The 13,532-nt window shown below is 34.6% G+C and overlaps 1 protein-coding gene across 2 annotated transcripts in view; it reads right to left on the bottom strand.

Annotated features, from left to right (window-relative positions):
- The window catches only part of slc39a10 (solute carrier family 39 member 10), a 29,709-nt gene extending 17,533 nt beyond the window's left edge, over positions 1-12,176 (bottom strand). Inside the window, exon 1 of one of the 2 annotated variants that reach the window (XM_087804745.1) lies at positions 11,956-12,176. The gene's annotated coding sequence lies outside the window, so the exon portion shown is untranslated. The remainder of the gene's footprint in view (positions 1-11,955) is intronic. The other variant, XM_087804744.1, reaches the window with a different exon arrangement.
- Between the last annotated feature and the right edge of the window lie 1,356 nt (positions 12,177-13,532).

Here is a 13,532-nt window from a genome sequence, read left to right as displayed (position 1 = left end):
TACAAACACAAAGTTCTTTCAACTGCATAGTTGTGACCTTTTCAATTGAACTCTTTGTCTTAAAACATGGCGGAAATCATGAGACTAATCATGGTTAATGATCAGATCAAAGTTGCTCTACTGTTATGTAAGGTTAATCCATGCAGGGAGGGAGTGTGGGAGAACAGATCATTAGTCTCTGTGAAAGTACAACTGGAATTGGAAAAAAAAAAAAACTCGAGTGATAATACATGTTCTATGTCTTTAACTTTGATTTAAATATGTTGTACTTTTCTAAAAGACATTTCACAATTTAACACTTAGATCATAATTTAAAGAGAGCAAAATAAAACACACCTTATGTGTCCTGTACAAGCAAATACAAGCATTTCAATATTTGTATTTATTATGTTTTGATACTGACCATTTTCCAAAGATAGTCCAAGGCTAAAATGATAAACATTGGGAACATGATAGTACTTTGTAATGGTTCTTGGTAACATTATGTGCCCAAAGATATCATTAGTACATTCAATATGATCATATAACAAATTTGTCTCTATTCACTTCACTATCGGAACAGCTCTGATGCGTAAGAAGTTTTCAGCAGCTGACTAGAACTCATGTAGTCACTCTTGGTAAAATGGTCAGTTCTGATCATGAGGCATTCCATAACCATCAAAGAGATTCCTCCACGTGTTCTTTGGTAATCTTGGTGGTCTCCCCAGTTTTAACTTTAGTGATTAATACCAAAGAGTTATATCAATCCAGTGTCAGATCAAATTAAAAGGTACATCAAAAAAAAATTTTACTATTTCATTATTTTACAACTTTTTTGCTGTATATACCCTTTGGAACTCCAAAAGCAGATATTTTTAGCTTACATAATTCCCAGTATTTTCCAGTTCAATGAAGACAACAGGGGTTGAGTTATTTCACTTCAGGGGGGAGCTGACATTGGCCTCTAAGGTGATTCATATGATTCTCATATGACTGTTCACAGCCATCCCATCTCTTCTGGGAGCTGATATGTGTATAGACCTTGATGCAAGTAAAAGAACTACTGCAGAATGCAGTCAATGGACACTTCTGGAAAAGTTCTTGCTTTTAACGACACAAAATGACCACCCAGATTCACAAATTTAACAATGGCCCCTTAATAGTTGCCCAATGATTTTTTCAAGCGAATATATCTTAAGTTAAATAAAAACTTGAAAGTAAATATATCTTTTAATCAAATCTATAGTTCAGTACTGTGTTCTTGATGGCATACTGGAGTGTTGGGGTGATTGTAACCACATACAACTTTTTTAAATTATTTCTAGCCAAGTTTGACTCACATTAACAGCTCTGATTTTTTCTGCCTTTACTTCACAAAAGTTGGCCCTCAAAATGCAGGAAACGGTGTCAACAACATCTCCCTACGCTGTGAAAAAAATCCTGGTGAGAATATAATTGTATTATATTTTATTTATTAAACAACAACACCAGTGGGAGCTCCTTAATTTTTTTTTTTTTTAATAAATAAATAAAAATGCTTTAAAAAGTGAAATATAGAACTATTGGCATGGTTAAAATTGATGATATGATAGATACAATGCACGTTAATGCAATTTTTTTTTAAATGTAACTACAAAAGGTATTTTGAAAAGAAAGAACAGCAGCTACTTTTATTCCAGAAGGTAAAATAGTAAATAAGTAATTTATATTTGTAGAGCGCTTTTCCAGACCAGGGTCAGAAAACACTTAAACAATCAAAACCATACTCAAAAAAATTATTAATAGCAAGAGCCCGCTTTCAAAGCAGTGTTACAATTGTGAAGTTTGTAATAAAAATAAAAACAATTTTACGATATAAAAAACGTGTTAACTTCACTATCAGAACAACTCCGATGCGTGAGCAGTTTTCAGCAGCTGACTAGAACTCATGTACTCTTGGTAAGCTTGGCCAGTTCTGTTAAGTGAGGCATTCCATAACCATCAAAGAGATTCCTCCACATGTTCTTTGGAAATCTTGGTGGTCTCCACTAAGTTGATCGTGTGAAGCTAATAAAAGGCGGTAAACCTCATGACGTTCTCATTAACTCCCTCTTTAATTTATTGTTTTCTTTAAAAATATAAAATTAAAAAATGAAAGAAAGATCTTTCTGTCCCCTTGTGCTGTGAAAAAACCCAGGCAGAACCTTGACTGAATCATTGTTTAAAGCCCAAAGCAGGAAGATGACAAATATATTCAAGGTGACTATAAATGTATCTCAATTACGATTGTTGAAGCTCAGATAACTCTCAGAACATATTTGAAACCTTGTAGCAGAAGATGACACCCAAAGTGAGCTGAGGCAAAATTCGCACTGCTAACAAAGATAATAAACGTGAAGAATAGTGCCTCTTTAAAAAATGTGACTTCCTTCCGGAAGGGGGAATTTATGATGATTAGATAACAAATGACAGAGACATGTGGGGGTATAAAAACATCCCTCTCAAGTTTGATGGATGTTCAATGACACTTATGCCCCAGAGACATCCAAACAACATACATGTTCCCTATATACAGTAGACGGTCTGTTAAGGCAGCAGTCGATCACAAGGCAATTGCATTCATGAATTGGAAGTCAATGTAATAATTGAATCTCTGATGCTGAAGTCAAACATTCACAAAAACAGCCTTCAATTTAAAAAAAAATATATATAATCACAAAGATAAATTGACTTCTTAGCATCCATCCACTATGACTTCTACTACCAGCAACTTAAAAAAACAGAAAGTATTATCTTAGAGGCAGAGTAGCAATTTGTAATGCTATCATTACTAGAGCCTTTCATTGAGGTGTTCATGGAGTTGACAGCATGTCTGTGGACGTGTGGTCTCTGGGACTAACATCAATCTGTCTCCTATAATAGGTCTAACACAGCCATAATCCTGAAGTCATTTTCATCACATCATGACGTCACATGTGGCACTTTATCATGAACATATATGCACTCTGAACTCTGTCAGGGTATTTTTTGGACTAGGGGTCACCAATGTTCCACTGTTTCCCTCAAAGGACCATGAGAGTAGAATATATGCCTGATCTAAAATTATATTGGTTTGAATCAGCAATCATTTTACGATTCCTTTATGGTGAAATAATTTTTCATGCAGAGAACCAATGACTCAATCAGATTTGTTGATGTATACTTGTTTTAAGGACATGTGAAAAACATGTTTGTCTCGGATAGACTCGTCACAAACACCTGCCATCACGTCACACCCTACAGCCTCTTATTAGAAATGTTTACCCTCTAACACTTTGATAAACACCTTCTGTTGCTGCCTTAGCAGGTGGCTGGTGGGACAATAGCTTGTCGACAGACTTGAATTTTCCTGATCCTTAAATTCTCTTCTATCAAGAAAAGCCACCTTGTTTGATTTATCTATTTGGTTGTTTCCAAGATTTTATGGATGCCTCTCCTTTTGTGTATCTTATTCTTTACACTTTCCAAGATAATATTTTTGGTGTACTTGACATTTTGAAAATATAGGAATTTTTAGTAACCTTTGGTAAAAGTAAAATCCTTTATACACGATTGATCAGAATACTGTAAGTATTCTATGTAAGATAAATGGGGAAACAGGGAAATTAACTTATTTAACTAAATAACATTTAATTTAACATTGTATTCTTTGTTATATTAGATTAGATTAGATAGCATAGGCATTGAAGCATAGCTGAATGTTGAGTTATCCAAGTTTTTACCCAAGATTTTCACACTATTCCATCTGAATCATTCCATAATTAATTTAAATATTGACTGACTACCAACATTTTACAAACAATTTACCAAGTAAACACTTTTTAACAATTATGTTGAATATGTTGAATGGAATCAGGACCTGGTAAAATTGAAAAAAGGACACTGAAAAAGTGTAGGAACATCTAGATATGCCACTGCCGTTATTTTAAAGGGAAAAAATGATTGCGCAAAATACAATTGCATCCTGAAAACGTTAGTACAAAATCATCCGATGAGCCAGGACAACTATACCATCAATGTAAATAAATATGAATATTCTTCAATGAGAAGAAAATCAGAAATGGCTTTTTCAGGATATATTAACAAGAACAAATACTAGATATCATAACACGAAAGTTCTAGCCAGCTCTAAAATAAAACAGTAAAAGATACATCATTAAATACTCAACAGAGATGCAGCATAGTTAGTTTCAAACAGACAAATGTGGTACAGACCTGCCCTTTCTTTGATGCTTTAGATTAAATCACTCCAAGCCTGGTGTTTTCCATGTGGATTAAAACCTATTCCATTAAATCAATGAACAAGGTGAAGGCACTTAGGCTATTTAAATTATTCTGTCCGTGTTGCAGCGCTTCTCCAAATCTCTTTGGTGGAATTAGGAGTGTGGGATGGTAAACAATGTATGACGAGTGTGTGATGAGTGTGTAAAAGACGCAGGTGCAAAGCTGATGCTCGGTGGCCTGGAAGTTCTCTTATCACATAGTGAGCTGCGTTTTGACACTACAGACCTAATCTGCTGACAAGTAAGCAGAGGAATTAGCTAAATACTACATAAATAAATGAATAAGGCACACCTTTGGAAAACAAAACGGACCTTACCTTAAAAATATAAACAAGTCAGGGAGTTGACGCCAACACAAACGGCTAGGCCCCGGATCAACAGTGCAAGTGCTTTGAGGATTTGGAGTCCCGGGACTTTGAGAATTTGTACTGGGAGGAGAGAGGCAGTGATGTTCCTGCTTGTTTGAGCAGTAGGTTGAGGTGTAAGCACATGACTTCATATGAACCGGTGTGTTTTTGTGGCATTCAGCTCATTAAATGTCTGGTTCCAAACAGGCAATTTGTGAATAAGTGAAAAAAGCATCAGCAAGTACCAGGATAGTAATTATAACAAATGCAAATAAATAAGCAACCTCGGAGTAAATAATAAGAGTAAAAATATTATTCCAACAAATTGAAAACTGTTGACTTAAGCGCCAAACACATAAAGACATTGTGCAATGGTTTTATTCTCATGAAAATAACATCCGATTGACTGTAAACTAAAAATGGCTTGTAAATAAACGTTTTAAGCAAGTCCTAAATTATTAAAATTGAAGCAGAGTACTCAGGAACATTGTACTTTGTCTATTTTTTAAATAACATTTAATCTGCGAAAAGCTGAAATGGGAACCGAGCAAGAACATCAATATCCCGTATCAAATTCACCAGAACAAGAATAAATATCTTGACTTCCCTACAGTTCTGTAACACAATACTATTCTTCTTTGTCTTTCAGCTTTTCCCATCAGGCATTTTAAAGGAAGTCAATATCCTCCAACTTAGTTTTTTTTAAGCATTGCTGTCCATAACCATGAATTTCTTGTGAATTTGTGAGCACCAATGAAGGATGCCACCTGGAATAAAATTCTGAAAGTCTCCGACTATTAAGTGGACCCTGGGGCAGAACAAGTACAGAACACGGGCCTGGGAAGGCCTTGGTGTTCTCCCAGAAAAGTTAAGAGAACACCAAGAGAAAGGAAATTATTGTCTTTGCTCTTGCAAATCAGACTTATATGTCGTAGTGGGAGGGCCAAATTCCCCAAAGCCAGAACAAGCAGAAACTCTTTATCTGCCAATTTAATTAAAACATGAAAAAAAAGGTTTGTGAAAGGTTTACAAATAGTGACAGTCAATTATAGATCAAAATATGTGCAAAACTTGTTTGACTGAAAAACATGTTTTTGAACATTGATAGTTAATTGATGTGCCTTTGCAGACCGTCTAGAAAATCCTCACAGCAAGGCTGTTTTCTTCAAAGCTCAGAACCACTTCATTTCCTCTACATCTTTGTTGTCATTTAGTGCTACACTTAAGGGAACAGCTTTGACCAGTAGAAATCCTGGAGTTTAATGAATTCTCTTTGAATAAACTGCCTGCAGTCTGCCTGATAAACTGTCTGTTTATCATTCAAGTATACACAAGTGATTGCAAAAAACACAACCTGATTCAAATCAATCCACCCGTGTGGCAATTACGACAATGAAACAAGGGACAGATAGTGTTGGTCTTTGGCACAAGGATTACAAGATTGATCCAGGTCTTGCCTGTTCGCTTGCTTTCAGGTGTTGTTGCAAAGGTAAGAGACTCATATAAATAAAAAAGGGGTGGAAATAAACTACCACAGATATACTTCAAAATAAGGTGTCATATGGCATGTAGCAGTGTGAGAAAGCCTTTACAGGACGCAGATTGTGGATAGAGATAACACTAAAGCAAACACAAAAGGGCAGTCGAGACCACGTGTGCTCTGGAAACTTGCAGTGATCAGCAGAGAGACTCAGGCTAACATCAGGTAGCAATCACATGTCTGGAAAAACAGTCTGAGTGAATTCTTAGTCCTATTGCCTTTCTACAGCACTAACTGAAATAACACAAACTCTTTAAGCCATTGAATTCATGAACACACCATTTCACTAAAGATATCAGTATTTGCCATTTACTTTCACATGTCAACCTTCTCATAAATATAAAGGTTTTTTTTCTAAATGAATTTTCAGTTGTAATAATAAGTGATTCTAAAATAAAATGTATTAAATCAAGTGGGATTAAATTTAACAAAAGAAGGTTGGCGATTACATTTCATCTTTAAATATCAATGTCAATAAATCAAAACTTCAACTGAAGGTGCTGCCCCAAAAATAGTTCTATAGGAAAGTTTAAAGTTATACTGCACCTATGGATTTATTTTGATTCCCTTATGGTTGCATGTGTATTAGCAAGATGCCAGACAACAACCATGTGTGATTGAAAAAAAATGTGGATACAAATGTGACTATAAGTCTATTGAAGGGTGATCACTGATAAATAACATTCTGATTGAAACGTTTTTTTTTCAGACAGGACAAGAGAAACAATCTGTTGCTGATACTTTTATAACGTAAAACCATTGTGAGGATCAAGGAAGTGCCAATACTCAAGTTATGTTCCTCATAAGAAATATTGAGGGCAACAGAAAAAGGGCCGATATAATGATTTTTGAGTAATTGTTTTAGAGTACAAGGTCAAGTAAGTAGCTTGATGCACATTGTATAATGTTATTATTGTCAAGTGTGTGTATCTGCAAGAATTTGACGACACGATACAGGGACAACAATACGATATATTGTGATATAAAGTGATACTGTAGGAACAAGGATATCTTTGTAATATTCCCCAAGAACTAGAATCTGGAGTTACAGAATTTACAGACCACATGACTCTTGAGGGTGTCTTGAGGCTGCTATGTTTGTCACCGTGTTTTCTTGGCCTACTAAAGTTTTTTAATTTGTATTTATTTTTAAACTTGAGTATCGTTTTGTTTTTTAAGCTCTTTGTGACCCGACCTGATCTGTGAAATTTGCTTTACAAATAAAGTTAACTTATTTGATGAAGAGTTATACTATAAAAGCTGCCGGAATGAACTGTATCCTCTGGTCCTCAGTCATCGCTGGGTTCTAGCAGGATTTCATTGTTCCTATAGGTGCGGAGGACATAATGACTGCTGCCATCTAGCCAGAAGTATAATTGCAAAACACAAACAAGCACTGTGAATTTCTTCACATTAATGGTAAATAAAAATATATTACTAAACACGGCTATGGTAAAAAAAATGAAATAATATTCTTGGCACTTGATTTTTGTGTTGCAATGATCCATCTTTGTGATGGGGTGAGAAGACCTGATGAGGCAGCCGATGCTCTATCATGATACAGTTTTGGATGGCACTCCTAGTGAAAATGATGCCTGGTTTCATTGAATTAGTGGATTAGAGCCAAAGACTATAAAGAAGAGAGCCACCTAGTGGTCTTTCAAAATGAAGACACTATAATATGACACATTATCAGCTGTATCATGAGGCATCAACCGATCACTAGTTATGACTACGTCAACAATCATGTCTCTGCTAAAATTCTGCAACACCAAAGTCAAGGTCTCGGGCAATACAACTATTATTTATAGATAGATAAGGTAAGGTAAGGTAAAACTTTATTGATCCCTCAGGAGGTCTCCTTCAGGATTTTTTTTTTTTTTCCAGTAGCCAATACATACAGCAATTTTAAAAAATAAATAAATCAAAATAAAATAAGAACAAGAGAAATAAAGAGAAAGTACACAATCTAAGTCTAAAGATAAAGACAAAGAACATAGATCAAAGAAAAACAAAGGATACAAAGACTAACGTAGAACAGAACATCCAGATACTCTCACTCCGGATAAGATAAGATAGATAAGATAGATAAGATAGATAAAATAGAGCTTTATTGATCCCTCAGGTGGTCTCCTTCGTGAAATTGTTTTTCCAAATAGCAATACACAGCAATACAGACGATAATTCATAAAAATAAGAAAATAGATCAAAGACAAATAACAAAGACAAAGGATACAAAGATTAACATAGAATAGAATGTCATGAAAACTTATACTTTCGCTCCACTCCTGCCCAAACTTGTACAATCTAATAGCCTTAAAGAATGGTACAATCCAATAGCCTTATTCCTAAAGTATTGCAATATATCGTATTGTCTCACATATATTGTGATACGTACTGTATGCCAGATTCTTGCCAATACACGGCCCTAATCATTATATCATGATATGTTATAATATACTACAGTAAACTGGTGGTTAAAGAGCATGGAGCTGAAAAAACACTTATGTCTACTAAAAGAACCTAGAAAGTATATTTTTAACGTTTATTATAGTAAGTTAGTATGATATTGTTTCTAGAAGGTATAGCTGTATATATATATATATATATATATATATATATATATTACAGTCCAACTGAACTGATAATTCACTGCAAAGCCTAAAGAAATTGTAACAAATACTTACTTACTTACTATCATTAACATCAAAGTAATATTACTTGGTTGGATGGAACAAGTTTACTGTTGTGAAACTACCAAATAGCATATTGTAGCTTGTTTTGTTTTAATGTTTTCCAAAATAAAATCATGGTTTCAAAAAGTAATATCATTCCATATGTTAGTTTGTATTAAATAATGACATTAAGGGTAAACATTTACAGGACTCGTCAATCAGCAGGATCAAGTTGTTGTCCTGCCTGCTCATCTCGTTTCACAAGAAAGTATGTCGCTTAACTCCTACGCATCTGCATTCATCACTTCAGGGCACATCCTACACAGATGGCACAGTTTCAGCATGAACAATCAGTGTGGCAGATAAACTGCAGACGATACGAGTCTAAACTCCAAGGAGATGAACTTTCAAGCCCAGTTTACCTACACTTCATGTGTAGATAAACTTCATGTGTAGATAAACTCAGGAAGTCATGTGTTCTCATTGTACATTTCATTCAAGTCAATGAATGTTGGCATCATGAATTTTGATTTTACAATGTTTACAATACAATTAACTGTCATTATTAAACTAAACCCATGGAAATGTTAAAAATGGCTCAATAAATACATTGTAAGGTTGAATGAACTCCCACTATCAGTACATACACATGCTCATGTGACACACATAGTATTTTAGTAGTGAAAGATAAAGTTATGCGCCTTTAAAGACCCACTGTAAAAGAGATTGAGATATGGAGATATCTTTCCATCTAGTACACAAACTGGCATCCAGGTCACACTAATCTTAGTTGACAGTCATATGAAATACAGAAGCAGATACCGTTTTAAACGTTTGTTGTGTTGTCTAATATCTAATGAGTAACCAAATGACCGGAACATTCTTATAGATATAACTTTATTGATTATTGTTTTTTTTTTCCCAATTAGCACACAGCAACACAGACGATAATTCATAAAAACAAAAATGAGAACAAGAACAAAGTTTCTATAAAAAATAGTACAAGATGACATAATCTAAAGTCTAAAGATAAAGAACATAGATCAAAAGACAAATAAAAAAGGATACAAAGATATACATAGAATATTTTACTCAACTAAATGTAACACTTGACTTAGTTTATTAATTGAGTTTTATCGTTTTATTGTGGTATTACACTGCGTTGTTCTTGTTCTACTTCTGTGGTAACAAATGTGCAAATATTACCACTGTGAAGCATATTTATGCCAATGCAATGAAATCCAAACACCATTTGATAAATAAGTAGAACAAAGCCAGATCAAGAGAATAAATCATAATATATAACAGTGAATGAGTCAGGTTTACAAGAGTTAAATATTAACTTAGCACTTATTAACTTGGACTTTAACTGTCTACTGAAAAAAGGGTGAATAGAAAACATAATAATCATTGAATGCTTTGTATGCATTTGAAATATATAACTTTGAATTTATTTTGAATAAATTATCAAGAAATTTTGATAATCAGAATAATCAATCAAATGTAGCAACTGTTAATAAACAAACTATTAGATAGATAGAACTTTATTGATCCCTCAGGAGATCTCTTTCGGGAAATTGTTTTTCCAATTAGAACACAGCAATAAAGACGATTATTCGTAAAAATAAGAACAAGAACAAAGAAAAGAACAAGATGACACAATCCAAGTCTAAAGATGAAGAACGTAGCTCAAAGGAAAAATAACAAAGACAAAGTATACAAAGATTAACATAGAAAAGAATGTCATGATACTTTATACTTTCATTCCACTCCTGCCCCCAAACTCAGAATTGTACAATCTAATAGCCCGAGGAATGACATTAGGAATGATATTAACATGTCCCCAAAATGTTAGTCATTGTTCATAGATTCCTTCATGGAGAAACGCACAATAAATGGATGAGAACCATTTTGGAAAAAAAAAGCCGGAATGACAAAGATGTAACACCCGTGATGCTCTCTTCTCGTGAGTCATCGCGTCATTTTTAAAACTGATGGCGCCACCTACTGACCTCTTAACATCTTGACACTACATCATGAACCTTCATAAGCCCATCACTGGTTATTCCCCAATATCATCATTTTGAAACTATAATGTAAAGCACTTTTTCTTTCAAATAATTGTAAGGGACTTGACATTTTCACAATAAAATAAGATAAGAAACTAGGAAAATACATATTACTTAAATAAATAATTATCAATGTTTTATTCAGAATTGATCCAACAATAATGTGTTCAACAAAATGTACACAAAATAAAATGAATGGTAAGCTGTCAGAAACATTTCTACATGTTTTACTTTATGAACACTTGAAAATACACCAGACCTCGACCTATTTGGTGTATCTAAAATAAAGGTTTTATGTTTTCAATAAGTTCTGCTGCTTGGATACTTTTATTTCAACTGCCATTGCTTCCATTTTGTAGAAGAATAAAGTGCAAAGATTACACACACATTAGGACAGCAGTTCCACTTCTTGACTTTCTTCCAAAAGGGGGATTTATCTGAAAGCCCAGTAGGTCTGTGCCACGACATAACTGTCTCGAAAAAGAAACTCGACTGGCGAGTCTGATTCATGACTCGCTCGTGGACCCTTCGTGAGGGCTTTATTAAACAAGGACCAGGGCGTTAAAAGCATCAACGTGTTCGTCATTATAAAGGTTTTTTAAAAGTGCGCCCAACGCCATCATGTCACATCGGTCTCCAGCGGCTCCAGGAAGGAGCTCTGCCCCGCGTCACCGCACGTGTTCTGGATCAAGAGCCTCGCCATTCCCACAAACTACACCAACACGGTCTCCATAACTTGGACGAACCGCTCGACTAGACACCGGAGCTTCAACGGCGACACGTCCGAGCCTCGACACGAGACAACACCCACCGTGGGAGCTGCCTCACTGACAGGCTAACACTGCTAGCATGTTCACCAACACACTGGGAAACTAGCTCTCGGGCGACTATGAGCGGCAACTGTACTGTAGCGGGAGGATAATGGCTGTGTTTCTGTCGAGCTGCGCCGCGGCAGCAGCAGCGTCTCACACCGCGAGGTGAGCTCTGCCCGTGTCCATGTTGTGGGAGTGAATGACAATAAATGGCGTGTTTTTATATAGTTACCTCACTCGAGTGCCGTGTGCATCTCCTCTCCGCTCGGTACCAAAAACTCTTCCGTCTCCTCTACGTCAGCGCGCGAAAGAAAAGCTATTCACAGAGAGCTCTTACGTGCACAGCGTGCGACCTCGGTGGAGGCTCTCCAGCAGTCTGCGCAATCAGCGTAGCCTTTGGACTTCCAATCCTTCTTTGAGCCAGATTGTCTCGATGTCATATGACTCACCCGCAGAGAGGCCCTTATAATGGCAACGAAGAATGAAAGGCACAAGGAAATCACGTCTTACTCATCAAAGGGGAAGTTATGTCACAATCGGGTCAACATTTAGAAATCTGGGGGAGGGGTTATACTGTACTTAAAAAAAGTTTATTAAAAAAAAAGTTAAATGACGTTAAAAGATAAATGATTGATTTATCCTGACATACATACACACCCACAGAGACATGTTAACCTGTTGTAAGATAGATTGTTGGATAGAACTTTTGAAATTGTTTTTCCAAATAGCAATACACAGCAATAAAGACGATAATTAATTAATACAAATAAGAACAATAATAAAGTTTATATAAAAGGAAAGTACAGGATGACACAATCTAAGTCTGAGATAAAGAACGTAGTTCAAAGTCATGTGACAAAGACAAAGGATACAAAGATTAACCTCGAATAGAACGTCATGATACTTTATACTTTCGATCCACTCCTGCCCCTAAACTCAGAATTGTACAATCCAATAAGCACAAATGTTCAAAATGTGCACATGTTCAGGAAGTACTATAAACTGCAGAATTGGTTAAGTAATTTCTGATTTAATAATCACCTGAGCCTAAATAAAAAATAAAAATAACATTTATTATTAAAACAAAAAACAAAAAATGCGATTGATTTTATATAAATATAACCTCACAACTTAAATTCCATTGAAAAAATCTATAAGATAAAACATTTATTGTAAATACAAACCAATTAGTATTTATTTTGGTACAAATATATTAAATAAGATGGTACACATGATGACTGTTATTGACTTTTTTATGAATATAATACGATATATGAATATAATCATAAGTATCATGACATTCTATTCCATGTCAATCTTTGTATCCTTTGTCTTTGTTATTTGTCTTTAATCTGTGTTATTCATCTTAGACTTAGATTGTGTCATTTTATCATTCGTTTTATTGACACTTTGTTCTTATTTTATTTTTTTTAAATGTATCTATCTATCTATCTATCTATCTATCTATCTATCTATCTATCTATCTATCTATCTATCTATCTATCTATCTATCTATCTATCTATCTATCTATCTATCCATCTATCCATCTATCTATCCATCTATTCATCTATCTATCTAACCTGACAATTTAAAAAACATTTATAGTAATTCTGCTTAAAAATAATCTGAGACTGAATTAGAATATAATTTAAATAGAACTACTAAAAATTCAAATACATTTGTATTTACTTTTGGTTAAAATGAATTAAAAAATATAAGACGGTAAACATATTGCTCTGCTATTGACTTTATATGAATATAACTTCACAACTTTGTGACCCTGGTCTAGAAAAGCGCTATACAAATAT

This window comes from Callionymus lyra, chromosome 12, assembly GCF_982586985.1.
Source record: "Callionymus lyra chromosome 12, fCalLyr1.hap1.1, whole genome shotgun sequence".
NCBI classification, from domain to species: Eukaryota; Metazoa; Chordata; class Actinopteri; order Syngnathiformes; family Callionymidae; genus Callionymus; species Callionymus lyra.
Note: the sequence above shows the minus strand (reverse complement) of the source record. Positions and strands in the feature narration are given on the sequence as shown.